This window comes from Daphnia carinata, chromosome 6 (assembly GCF_022539665.2).
Source record: "Daphnia carinata strain CSIRO-1 chromosome 6, CSIRO_AGI_Dcar_HiC_V3, whole genome shotgun sequence".
Taxonomy (NCBI): Eukaryota; Metazoa; Arthropoda; class Branchiopoda; order Diplostraca; family Daphniidae; genus Daphnia; species Daphnia carinata.
This window is the reverse complement of record NC_081336.1, coordinates 98,221-112,054: the sequence shown is the minus strand read 5'-3', so window position 1 is coordinate 112,054 and position 13,834 is coordinate 98,221. Positions and strand designations below refer to the sequence as shown.

Here is a 13,834-nt window from a genome sequence, read left to right as displayed (position 1 = left end):
ATTTAGCATCTAAATCATGTATAGTTATCTAGTTTTATTGATAATATTTTTTAGGTAAAAGTCGGGCTTATTGTTTTTTCGGGCCTTAAATTTCTATCGTACCTACTTTTATATTTAAAATAGCTCAAAAACCATTAAGTCTACATACAAACAAATTTCATATTCGTGATTCTTGTTAAATTTAGCATCTAAATCATATATAGTTATCTAGTTTTATTGATAATAATTTTTTAATTAAAAGTCGGGCTTATTGTTTTTTCGGGCCTTAAATGTCTATCGTACCTACTTTTATATTTAAAATAACTCAAAAACCATAAATTCTACAAAAAAACGAATTTCATATTCGCGATTCTTGTTAAATTTAGCATCTAAAGCATATATAATTATCTAGTTTTATTGATAATAATTTTTTAATTAAAAGTCGGGCTTATTGTTTTTTCGGGCCTTAAATGTCTATCGTACCTACTTTTATATTTAAAATAACTCAAAAACCATAAATTCTACAAAAAAACGAATTTCATATTCGCGATTCTTGTTAAATTTAGCATCTAAAGCATATATAATTATCTAGTTTTATTGATAATAATTTTTTAGTTAAAAGTCGGGCTTATTGTTTTTTCGGGCCTTAAATTTCTATCGTACCTATTTTTATTTTTGACGTAACTCAAAAACCATGAAGTCTACATAAAAACAAATTGCAGGTTTACCAGGTATCATCAGCTCAATATCGTAAAATAGTGGTAAATAATGCAAGGCACTCGTTTTGCTGAACAACTTGCTTTTTACACTTATTCTGCTGTGATGACACATCTTCGTCACTCTAGCTAACTTCCTAAGCAGCTCTTTGGAGAAGAAGAAAAAAAAAGTTAGATGTTAGTTTCAACCCTTTTTGATGAAAGCCATATCTTAACTAGGAATATAAAAGTTACCAGCAGAGGTAATCAAAAGCAATATCTTGTTTAAACTTAAATTCATCAGACAGTGAATAAGACCCCTGCCATTGACCTGTGAAAAAGAACAGTTTTTGAAGAATTGACTGAATATATCTTGTAAAAACAAATAATTAAAACTACCATTTGGAAGCAGGTGTTTGGCAGGGTAATGTTCCATTCTCTTTCTGCAGCTCTCCAAGATAAGTTTGGTTGTTCAACACACTCAGTTCCTGGATTGGTTGCATTTCATAGCTATTCAGCTGTATTGTGAAATGGCTTTCATTTTACCTAGAATTTCTCCAATACAAAATTTGTTCACATAACTTTTGCAATTCTCAGAATCTTTTGTAAAATGTACTTAACTGGTTGAACACTGTCAAGTAGATTTTCACTCCGCAGATAGCTGGTCAACATGCCATGGTTGAATACCTAGAATTATAAGAATTATATAGAAATTTACACAGATTATGATCAGTCAGTCATACATTTTTGTCTAATAGATTGTTTTCATTAATGGATTGGTACCATTGGACAAGCAATTTCGATCTAATACAGGTACGAGAACAATCAAAATGTTTTTTGTCAAGTGCTTTTAGATTCCATGGCATTTCTGAACAACCATGTTAAATATAGGAATAAACTGATGAAATACAAAAATTTTCTGTTAATGACCTTTTCAATACCAATTTCCAGTATTTCCTTGACAAAAAAAGTGATCTCTCAGGACTAGATTTGCCAATCTTTTTTTGTGAGTAACTGACGAAAGGTTTACTCCAAGTGGCTTCCAAACTGCATTAGAAAAACTGAAATAAATTATATTCCACTAAATAACAAGATGAATTAAATTATAACTGAATTTATAAAACATATAATAGTACCAACTAAATGTTAGCTGTGTGAAGATTAATCACCATCATGAATGTTTGTCACATTACTCTGGTACTCACTGGTACAGTTTGACACTGCATCTATATGCTCTTTTTGTTAAGTCTTGTCCCATTTTTGTGAGGATGTTGCACGAAACCAACTGAACTTCAACAAAGAATTATTTGAATATTTACACATGCCTCAGGTAATTTTGATAACTAAATACTCATTGTTTTTTCACCCAGCTTGAAGACGATAAGATTCACGGGGCCAACACCACCAGTCTAATAGGTGCTAGATCTAAATTGTTAAAGCTGCCTCCACCCTTATCTAACAAACCCTAAAGAAGAAAAAATGTTTGGTGCTAAAGCCCCTATGAAGAAAACCTATGCAAATACTTGTATTGACATGAACAAATATTCCCAATTAAATGATACCTTTATGCCAAACGAGTTTGACCATGAGCTGCCCACTTGATATGTTGTTGATTCAATCTCTCATTGTCCATTCAGCCACAACATTAAACGAAGTCAAAAACCTAAAAGGAAGAAAACAATTCATGATTTTCTAACAATACTATTATGCCAATATAGGAAATAAATCTTACAACGGACACATTGCTCAAGAGCATTGTCTAGAATTTCAAATTTGTTCTCATAATCTAGACTACGTGTTCCTCTTCGACAACACCCTGTGTGCTGTTCGTTCCTAATTGGATTTGTTAGTTTCTTTCGGGGAATACGAGAAAAAAAGAAAATTAAACGATTCCTCTGCGAATCAAACCATCATCACTTTCTTCAAAAATATGGATGCTTAACGTAGGAAAACTTATTCTGACAACACAGAAAACGAACATCACAGCGTCGGGAATCGGGCCTTAAATTTCTATCGTACCTACTTTATATTTAAAAGAACTCAAAAACCAGAAAGTCTACATAAAAACTAATTTCAAATTCGTGATTCTTGTTAAATTTAGCATCTAAATCGATATAGTTATCTAGTTTTATTGATAATATTTTTTAGGTAAAAGTCGGGCTTATTGTTTTTTCGGGCCTTAAATTTCTATCGTACCTACTTTTATATTTAAAATAGCTCAAAAACCATTAAGTCTACATACAAACAAATTTCATATTCGTGATTCTTGTTAAATTTAGCATCTAAATCATATATAGTTATCTAGTTTTATTGATAATAATTTTTTAATTAAAAGTCGGGCTTATTGACGCAGGATTTTTTCGATTGAGATGCCTTAAATGTCTATCGTACCTACTTTTATATTTAAAATAACTCAAAAACCATACATTCTACAAAAAAACGAATTTCATATTCGCGATTCTTGTTAAATTTAGCATCTAAAGCATATATAATTATCTAGTTTTCATTCGACGCAGAATGAAAAGTTAGGTCGATTGAGATGTGTTTGATTTAATTATAACTTGAAATACGACCGCTAGATGGCCTTGAAAAATTTAAAAATGCTAACTTTTGAACGGTATATGCTAGAACGCTGGGAATGAATCCATTCGACGCAGAATGAAAAGTTACGTCGATTGAGATGTGTTTGATTTAATTATAACTTTAAATGCGACCGCTAGATGGCTTTGAAAATTTTAAAAATGCTAACTTTTGAACCGTATATGCTAGAACGCTGGAAATGAATCCATTCGACGCAGAATGAAAAGTTACTTCGTTTGAGATGTGTTTGATTTAATTATAATTTGAAATGCGACCGCTAGATGGCTTTGAAAATTTTAAAAATGCTAACTTTTGAACGGTTAGAGATAGAACGCTGGGAATGAATCCATTCGACGCAGAATGAAAAGTTACGTCGATTGAGATGTGTTTGATTTAATTATAACTTGAAATGCGACCGCTAGATGGCTTTGAAAAATTTTAAAAAATGCTAACTTTTGAACGGTTAGAGATAGAACGCTGGGAATGAATCCATTCGACGCAGAATGAAAAGTTACGTCGATTGAGATGTGTTTGATTTAATTATAACTTGAAATGCGACCGCTAGATGGCTTTGAAAATTTTAAAAATGCTAACTTTTGAACGGTTAGAGATAGAACGCTGGGAATGAATCCATTCGACGCAGAATGAAAAGTTACGTCGATTGAGATGTGTTTGATTTAATTATAACTTGAAATGCGACCGCTAGATGGCTTTGAAAAATTTAAAAATGCTAACTTTTGAACGGTTAGAGATAGAACGCTGGGAATGAATCCATTCGACGCAGAATGAAAAGTTACGTCGATTGAGATGTGTTTGATTTAATTATAACTTGAAATGCGACCGCTAGATGGCTTTGAAAATTTTAAAAATGCTAACTTTTGAACGGTTAGAGATAGAACGCTGGGAATGAATCCATTCGACGCAGAATGAAAAGTTACGTCGATTGAGATGTGTTTGATTTAATTATAACTTGAAATGCGACCGCTAGATGGCTTTGAAAATTTTAAAAATGCTAACTTTTGAACGGTTAGAGATAGAACGCTGGGAATGAATCCATTCGACGCAGAATGAAAAGTTACGTCGATTGAGATGTGTTTGATTTAATTATAACTTGAAATGCGACCGCTAGATGGCTTTGAAAATTTTAAAAATGCTAACTTTTGAACGGTTAGAGATAGAACGCTGGGAATGAATCCATTCGACGCAGAATGAAAAGTTACGTCGATTGAGATGTGTTTGATTTAATTATAACTTGAAATGCGACCGCTAGATGGCTTTGAAAATTTTAAAAATGCTAACTTTTGAACGGTTAGAGATAGAACGCTGGGAATGAATCCATTCGACGCAGAATGAAAAGTTACGTCGATTGAGATGTGTTTGATTTAATTATAACTTGAAATGCGACCGATAGATGGCTTTGAAAATTTTAAAAATGCTAACTTTTGAACGGTTAGAGCTAGAACGCTGGGAATGAATCCATTCGACGCAGAATGAAAATGCGACCGCTAGATGGCTTTGAAAATTTTAAAAATGCTAACTTTTGAACGGTTAGAGATAGAACGCTGGGAATGAATCCATTCGACGCAGAATGAAAAGTTACGTCGATTGAGATGTGTTTGATTTAATTATAACTTGAAATGCGACCGCTAGATGGCTTTGAAAATTTTAAAAATGCTAACTTTTGAACGGTTAGAGATAGAACGCTGGGAATGAATCCATTCGACGCAGAATGAAAAGTTACGTCGATTGAGATGTGTTTGATTTAATTATAACTTGAAATGCGACCGCTAGATGGCTTTGAAAATTTTAAAAATGCTAACTTTTGAACGGTTAGAGATAGAACGCTGGGAATGAATCCATTCGACGCAGAATGAAAAGTTACGTCGATTGAGATGTGTTTGATTTAATTATAACTTGAAATGCGACCGCTAGATGGCTTTGAAAATTTTAAAAATGCTAACTTTTGAACGGTATATGATAGAACGCTGGGAATGAATCCATTCGACGCAGAATGAAAAGTTACGTCGATTGAGATGTGTTTGATTTAATTATAACTTGAAATGCGACCGCTAGATGGCTTTGAAAATTTTAAAAATGCTAACTTTTGAACGGTTAGAGATAGAACGCTGGGAATGAATCCATTCGACGCAGAATGAAAAGTTACGTCGATTGAGATGTGTTTGATTTAATTATAACTTGAAATGCGACCGCTAGATGGCTTTGAAAATTTTAAAAATGCTAACTTTTGAACGGTTAGAGATAGAACGCTGGGAATGAATCCATTCGACGCAGAATGAAAAGTTACGTCGATTGAGATGTGTTTGATTTAATTATAACTTGAAATGCGACCGCTAGATGGCTTTGAAAATTTTAAAAATGCTAACTTTTGAACGGTATATGATAGAACGCTGGGAATGAATCCATTCGACGCAGAATGAAAAGTTACGTCGATTGAGATGTGTTTGATTTAATTATAACTTGAAATGCGACCGCTAGATGGCTTTGAAAATTTTAAAAATGCTAACTTTTGAACGGTTAGAGATAGAACGCTGGGAATGAATCCATTCGACGCAGAATGAAAAGTTACGTCGATTGAGATGTGTTTGATTTAATTATAACTTGAAATGCGACCGCTAGATGGCTTTGAAAATTTTAAAAATGCTAACTTTTGAACCGTATATGCTAGAACGCTGGGAATGAATCCATTCGACGCAGAATGAAAAGTTACGTCGATTGAGATGTGTTTGATTTAATTATAACTTGAAATGCGACCGCTAGATGGCTTTGAAAAATTTAAAAATGCTAACTTTTGAACGGTTAGAGATAGAACGCTGGGAATGAATCCATTCGACGCAGAATGAAAAGTTACGTCGATTGAGATGTGTTTGATTTAATTATAACTTGAAATGCGACCGCTAGATGGCTTTGAAAATTTTAAAAATGCTAACTTTTGAACGGTTAGAGATAGAACGCTGGGAATGAATCCATTCGACGCAGAATGAAAAGTTACGTCGATTGAGATGTGTTTGATTTAATTATAACTTGAAATGCGACCGCTAGATGGCTTTGAAAATTTTAAAAATGCTAACTTTTGAACGGTTAGAGATAGAACGCTGGGAATGAATCCATTCGACGCAGAATGAAAAGTTACGTCGATTGAGATGTGTTTGATTTAATTATAACTTGAAATGCGACCGCTAGATGGCTTTGAAAATTTTAAAAATGCTAACTTTTGAACGGTTAGAGATAGAACGCTGGGAATGAATCCATTCGACGCAGAATGAAAAGTTACGTCGATTGAGATGTGTTTGATTTAATTATAACTTGAAATGCGACCGCTAGATGGCTTTGAAAATTTTAAAAATGCTAACTTTTGAACCGTATATGCTAGAACGCTGGGAATGAATCCATTCGACGCAGAATGAAAAGTTACGTCGATTGAGATGTGTTTGATTTAATTATAACTTGAAATGCGACCGCTAGATGGCTTTGAAAATTTTAAAAATGCTAACTTTTGAACGGTTAGAGATAGAACGCTGGGAATGAATCCATTCGACGCAGAATGAAAAGTTACGTCGATTGAGATGTGTTTGATTTAATTATAACTTGAAATGCGACCGCTAGATGGCTTTGAAAATTTTAAAAATGCTAACTTTTGAACGGTTAGAGATAGAACGCTGGGAATGAATCCATTCGACGCAGAATGAAAAGTTACGTCGATTGAGATGTGTTTGATTTAATTATAACTTGAAATGCGACCGCTAGATGGCTTTGAAAATTTTAAAAATGCTAACTTTTGAACCGTATATGCTAGAACGCTGGGAATGAATCCATTCGACGCAGAATGAAAAGTTACGTCGATTGAGATGTGTTTGATTTAATTATAACTTGAAATGCGACCGCTAGATGGCTTTGAAAATTTTAAAAATGCTAACTTTTGAACGGTTAGAGATAGAACGCTGGGAATGAATCCATTCGACGCAGAATGAAAAGTTACGTCGATTGAGATGTGTTTGATTTAATTATAACTTGAAATGCGACCGCTAGATGGCTTTGAAAATTTTAAAAATGCTAACTTTTGAACGGTTAGAGATAGAACGCTGGGAATGAATCCATTCGACGCAGAATGAAAAGTTACGTCGATTGAGATGTGTTTGATTTAATTATAACTTGAAATGCGACCGCTAGATGGCTTTGAAAATTTTAAAAATGCTAACTTTTGAACCGTATATGCTAGAACGCTGGGAATGAATCCATTCGACGCAGAATGAAAAGTTACGTCGATTGAGATGTGTTTGATTTAATTATAACTTGAAATGCGACCGCTAGATGGCTTTGAAAATTTTAAAAATGCTAACTTTTGAACGGTTAGAGATAGAACGCTGGGAATGAATCCATTCGACGCAGAATGAAAAGTTACGTCGATTGAGATGTGTTTGATTTAATTATAACTTGAAATGCGACCGCTAGATGGCTTTGAAAATTTTAAAAATGCTAACTTTTGAACGGTTAGAGATAGAACGCTGGGAATGAATCCATTCGACGCAGAATGAAAAGTTACGTCGATTGAGATGTGTTTGATTTAATTATAACTTGAAATGCGACCGCTAGATGGCTTTGAAAATTTTAAAAATGCTAACTTTTGAACGGTAAGAGATAGAACGCTGGGAATGAATCCATTCGACGCAGAATGAAAAGTTACGTCGATTGAGATGTGTTTGATTTAATTATAACTTGAAATGCGACCGCTAGATGGCTTTAAAATGCTAACTTTTGAACGGTTAGAGATAGAACGCTGGGAATGAATCCATTCGACGCAGAATGAAAAGTTACGTCGATTGAGATGTGTTTGATTTAATTATAACTTGAAATGCGACCGCTAGATGGCTTTGAAAATTTTAAAAATGCTAACTTTTGAACGGTTAGAGATAGAACGCTGGGAATGAATCCATTCGACGCAGAATGAAAAGTTACGTCGATTGAGATGTGTTTGATTTAATTATAACTTGAAATGCGACCGCTAGATGGCTTTGAAAATTTTAAAAATGCTAACTTTTGAACGGTTAGAGATAGAACGCTGGGAATGAATCCATTCGACGCAGAATGAAAAGTTACGTCGATTGAGATGTGTTTGATTTAATTATAACTTGAAATGCGACCGCTAGATGGCTTTGAAAATTTTAAAAATGCTAACTTTTGAACGGTTAGAGATAGAACGCTGGGAATGAATCCATTCGACGCAGAATGAAAAGTTACGTCGATTGAGATGTGTTTGATTTAATTATAACTTGAAATGCGACCGCTAGATGGCTTTGAAAATTTTAAAAATGCTAACTTTTGAACGGTTAGAGATAGAACGCTGGGAATGAATCCATTCGACGCAGAATGAAAAGTTACGTCGATTGAGATGTGTTTGATTTAATTATAACTTGAAATGCGACCGCTAGATGGCTTTGAAAAATTTAAAAATGCTAACTTTTGAACGGTTAGAGATAGAACGCTGGGAATGAATCCATTCGACGCAGAATGAAAAGTTACGTCGATTGAGATGTGTTTGATTTAATTATAACTTGAAATGCGACCGCTAGATGGCTTTGAAAATTTTAAAAATGCTAACTTTTGAACCGTATATGCTAGAACGCTGGGAATGAATCCATTCGACGCAGAATGAAAAGTTACGTCGATTGAGATGTGTTTGATTTAATTATAACTTGAAATGCGACCGCTAGATGGCTTTGAAAATTTTAAAAATGCTAACTTTTGAACGGTTAGAGATAGAACGCTGGGAATGAATCCATTCGACGCAGAATGAAAAGTTACGTCGATTGAGATGTGTTTGATTTAATTATAACTTGAAATGCGACCGCTAGATGGCTTTGAAAATTTTAAAAATGCTAACTTTTGAACGGTTAGAGATAGAACGCTGGGAATGAATCCATTCGACGCAGAATGAAAAGTTACGTCGATTGAGATGTGTTTGATTTAATTATAACTTGAAATGCGACCGCTAGATGGCTTTGAAAATTTTAAAAATGCTAACTTTTGAACGGTTAGAGATAGAACGCTGGGAATGAATCCATTCGACGCAGAATGAAAAGTTACGTCGATTGAGATGTGTTTGATTTAATTATAACTTGAAATGCGACCGCTAGATGGCTTTGAAAATTTTAAAAATGCTAACTTTTGAACGGTATAGAGATAGAACGCTGGGAATGAATCCATTCGACGCAGAATGAAAAGTTACGTCGATTGAGATGTGTTTGATTTAATTATAACTTGAAATGCGACCGCTAGATGGCTTTGAAAATTTTAAAAATGCTAACTTTTGAACGGTTAGAGATAGAACGCTGGGAATGAATCCATTCGACGCAGAATGAAAAGTTACGTCGATTGAGATGTGTTTGATTTAATTATAACTTGAAATGCGACCGCTAGATGGCTTTGAAAATTTTAAAAATGCTAACTTTTGAACGGTTAGAGATAGAACGCTGGGAATGAATCCATTCGACGCAGAATGAAAAGTTACGTCGATTGAGATGTGTTTGATTTAATTATAACTTGAAATGCGACCGCTAGATGGCTTTGAAAATTTTAAAAATGCTAACTTTTGAACGGTTAGAGATAGAACGCTGGGAATGAATCCATTCGACGCAGAATGAAAAGTTACGTCGATTGAGATGTGTTTGATTTAATTATAACTTGAAATGCGACCGCTAGATGGCTTTGAAAATTTTAAAAATGCTAACTTTTGAACGGTTAGAGATAGAACGCTGGGAATGAATCCATTCGACGCAGAATGAAAAGTTACGTCGATTGAGATGTGTTTGATTTAATTATAACTTGAAATGCGACCGCTAGATGGCTTTGAAAATTTTAAAAATGCTAACTTTTGAACCGTATATGCTAGAACGCTGGGAATGAATCCATTCGACGCAGAATGAAAAGTTACGTCGATTGAGATGTGTTTGATTTAATTATAACTTGAAATGCGACCGCTAGATGGCTTTGAAAATTTTAAAAATGCTAACTTTTGAACGGTTAGAGATAGAACGCTGGGAATGAATCCATTCGACGCAGAATGAAAAGTTACGTCGATTGAGATGTGTTTGATTTAATTATAACTTTAAATGCGACCGCTAGATGGCTTTGAAAATTTTAAAAATGCTAACTTTTGAACGGTTAGAGATAGAACGCTGGGAATGAATCCATTCGACGCAGAATGAAAAGTTACGTCGATTGAGATGTGTTTGATTTAATTATAACTTGAAATGCGACCGCTAGATGGCTTTGAAAATTTTAAAAATGCTAACTTTTGAACGGTTAGAGATAGAACGCTGGGAATGAATCCATTCGACGCAGAATGAAAAGTTACGTCGATTGAGATGTGTTTGATTTAATTATAACTTGAAATGCGACCGCTAGATGGCTTTGAAAATTTTAAAAATGCTAACTTTTGAACGGTTAGAGATAGAACGCTGGGAATGAATCCATTCGACGCAGAATGAAAAGTTACGTCGATTGAGATGTGTTTGATTTAATTATAACTTGAAATGCGACCGCTAGATGGCTTTGAAAATTTTAAAAATGCTAACTTTTGAACGGTTAGAGATAGAACGCTGGGAATGAATCCATTCGACGCAGAATGAAAAGTTACGTCGATTGAGATGTGTTTGATTTAATTATAACTTGAAATGCGACCGCTAGATGGCTTTGAAAATTTTAAAAATGCTAACTTTTGAACGGTTAGAGATAGAACGCTGGGAATGAATCCATTCGACGCAGAATGAAAAGTTACGTCGATTGAGATGTGTTTGATTTAATTATAACTTTAAATGCGACCGCTAGATGGCTTTGAAAATTTTAAAAATGCTAACTTTTGAACGGTTAGAGATAGAACGCTGGGAATGAATCCATTCGACGCAGAATGAAAAGTTACGTCGATTGAGATGTGTTTGATTTAATTATAACTTGAAATGCGACCGCTAGATGGCTTTGAAAATTTTAAAAATGCTAACTTTTGAACGGTTAGAGATAGAACGCTGGGAATGAATCCATTCGACGCAGAATGAAAAGTTACGTCGATTGAGATGTGTTTGATTTAATTATAACTTGAAATGCGACCGCTAGATGGCTTTGAAAATTTTAAAAATGCTAACTTTTGAACGGTTAGAGATAGAACGCTGGGAATGAATCCATTCGACGCAGAATGAAAAGTTACGTCGATTGAGATGTGTTTGATTTAATTATAACTTGAAATGCGACCGCTAGATGGCTTTGAAAATTTTAAAAATGCTAACTTTTGAACCGTTAGAGATAGAACGCTGGGAATGAATCCATTCGACGCAGAATGAAAAGTTACGTCGATTGAGATGTGTTTGATTTAATTATAACTTGAAATGCGACCGCTAGATGGCTTTGAAAATTTTAAAAATGCTAACTTTTGAACGGTTAGAGATAGAACGCTGGGAATGAATCCATTCGACGCAGAATGAAAAGTTACGTCGATTGAGATGTGTTTGATTTAATTATAACTTGAAATGCGACCGCTAGATGGCTTTGAAAATTTTAAAAATGCTAACTTTTGAACGGTTAGAGATAGAACGCTGGGAATGAATCCATTCGACGCAGAATGAAAAGTTACGTCGATTGAGATGTGTTTGATTTAATTATAACTTGAAATGCGACCGCTAGATGGCTTTGAAAATTTTAAAAATGCTAACTTTTGAACGGTTAGAGATAGAACGCTGGGAATGAATCCATTCGACGCAGAATGAAAAGTTACGTCGATTGAGATGTGTTTGATTTAATTATAACTTGAAATGCGACCGCTAGATGGCTTTGAAAATTTTAAAAATGCTAACTTTTGAACGGTTAGAGATAGAACGCTGGGAATGAATCCATTCGACGCAGAATGAAAAGTTACGTCGATTGAGATGTGTTTGATTTAATTATAACTTGAAATGCGACCGCTAGATGGCTTTGAAAATTTTAAAAATGCTAACTTTTGAACGGTTAGAGATAGAACGCTGGGAATGAATCCATTCGACGCAGAATGAAAAGTTACGTCGATTGAGATGTGTTTGATTTAATTATAACTTGAAATGCGACCGCTAGATGGCTTTGAAAATTTTAAAAATGCTAACTTTTGAACGGTTAGAGATAGAACGCTGGGAATGAATCCATTCGACGCAGAATGAAAAGTTACGTCGATTGAGATGTGTTTGATTTAATTATAACTTGAAATGCGACCGCTAGATGGCTTTGAAAATTTTAAAAATGCTAACTTTTGAACGGTTAGAGATAGAACGCTGGGAATGAATCCATTCGACGCAGAATGAAAAGTTACGTCGATTGAGATGTGTTTGATTTAATTATAACTTGAAATGCGACCGCTAGATGGCTTTGAAAATTTTAAAAATGCTAACTTTTGAACGGTTAGAGATAGAACGCTGGGAATGAATCCATTCGACGCAGAATGAAAAGTTACGTCGATTGAGATGTGTTTGATTTAATTATAACTTTAAATGCGACCGCTAGATGGCTTTGAAAATTTTAAAAATGCTAACTTTTGAACGGTTAGAGATAGAACGCTGGGAATGAATCCATTCGACGCAGAATGAAAAGTTACGTCGATTGAGATGTGTTTGATTTAATTATAACTTGAAATGCGACCGCTAGATGGCTTTGAAAATTTTAAAAATGCTAACTTTTGAACGGTTAGAGATAGAACGCTGGGAATGAATCCATTCGACGCAGAATGAAAAGTTACGTCGATTGAGATGTGTTTGATTTAATTATAACTTGAAATGCGACCGCTAGATGGCTTTGAAAAATTTAAAAATGCTAACTTTTGAACGGTTAGAGATAGAACGCTGGGAATGAATCCATTCGACGCAGAATGAAAAGTTACGTCGATTGAGATGTTTGATTTAATTATAACTTGAAATGCGACCGCTAGATGGCTTTGAAAAATTTAAAAATGCTAACTTTTGAACGGTTAGAGATAGAACGCTGGGAATGAATCCATTCGACGCAGAATGAAAAGTTACGTCGATTGAGATGTGTTTGATTTAATTATAACTTTAAATGCGACCGCTAGATGGCTTTGAAAATGTTAAAAAAGCTAACTTTTGAACGGTTAGAGATTGAACGCTGGGAATGAATCCATTCGACGCAGAATGAAAAGTTACGTCGATTGAGATGTGTTTGATTTAATTATAACTTGAAATGCGACCGCTAGATGGCTTTGAAAAATTTAAAAATGCTAACTTTTGAACGGTTAGAGATAGAACGGTGAATGAATCCATTCGACGCAGAATGAAAAGTTACGTCGATTGAGATGTGTTTGATTTAATTATAACTTGAAATGCGACCGCTAGATGGCTTTTAAAATTTTTAAAATGCTAACTTTTGAACGGTTAGAGATAGAACGCTGGGAATAAATCCATTCGACGCAGAATGAAAAGTTACGTCGATTGAGATGTGTTTGATTTAATTATAACTGGAAATGCGACCGCTAGATGGCTTTGAAAAATTTAAAAAATGCTAACTTTTGAACGGTTAGAGATAGAACGGTGTGA

At 34.3% G+C, this 13,834-nt stretch overlaps 2 long non-coding RNA genes across 3 annotated transcripts; both read right to left on the bottom strand.

Annotated features, from left to right (window-relative positions):
- Positions 1-630: 630 nt before the first annotated feature.
- On the bottom strand, positions 631-987 carry LOC132088103 (uncharacterized). The gene is made up of 2 exons (XR_009421328.1): positions 930-987; positions 631-842 (listed from the first exon to the last, which is right to left on the bottom strand). It is a non-coding gene; the product is annotated as an uncharacterized LOC132088103 (long non-coding RNA).
- Positions 988-1,079: 92 nt separating this feature from the next.
- LOC130690452 (uncharacterized) lies at positions 1,080-2,621 on the bottom strand. Of its 2 annotated transcripts, none has more exons than XR_009421215.1 (5): positions 2,237-2,621; positions 2,026-2,139; positions 1,811-1,964; positions 1,605-1,721; positions 1,080-1,361 (listed from the first exon to the last, which is right to left on the bottom strand). It is a non-coding gene; the product is annotated as an uncharacterized LOC130690452 (long non-coding RNA). The 2 variants fall into 2 exon arrangements; XR_009421216.1 differs by having other exon boundaries at positions 1,811-1,959.
- Between the last annotated feature and the right edge of the window lie 11,213 nt (positions 2,622-13,834).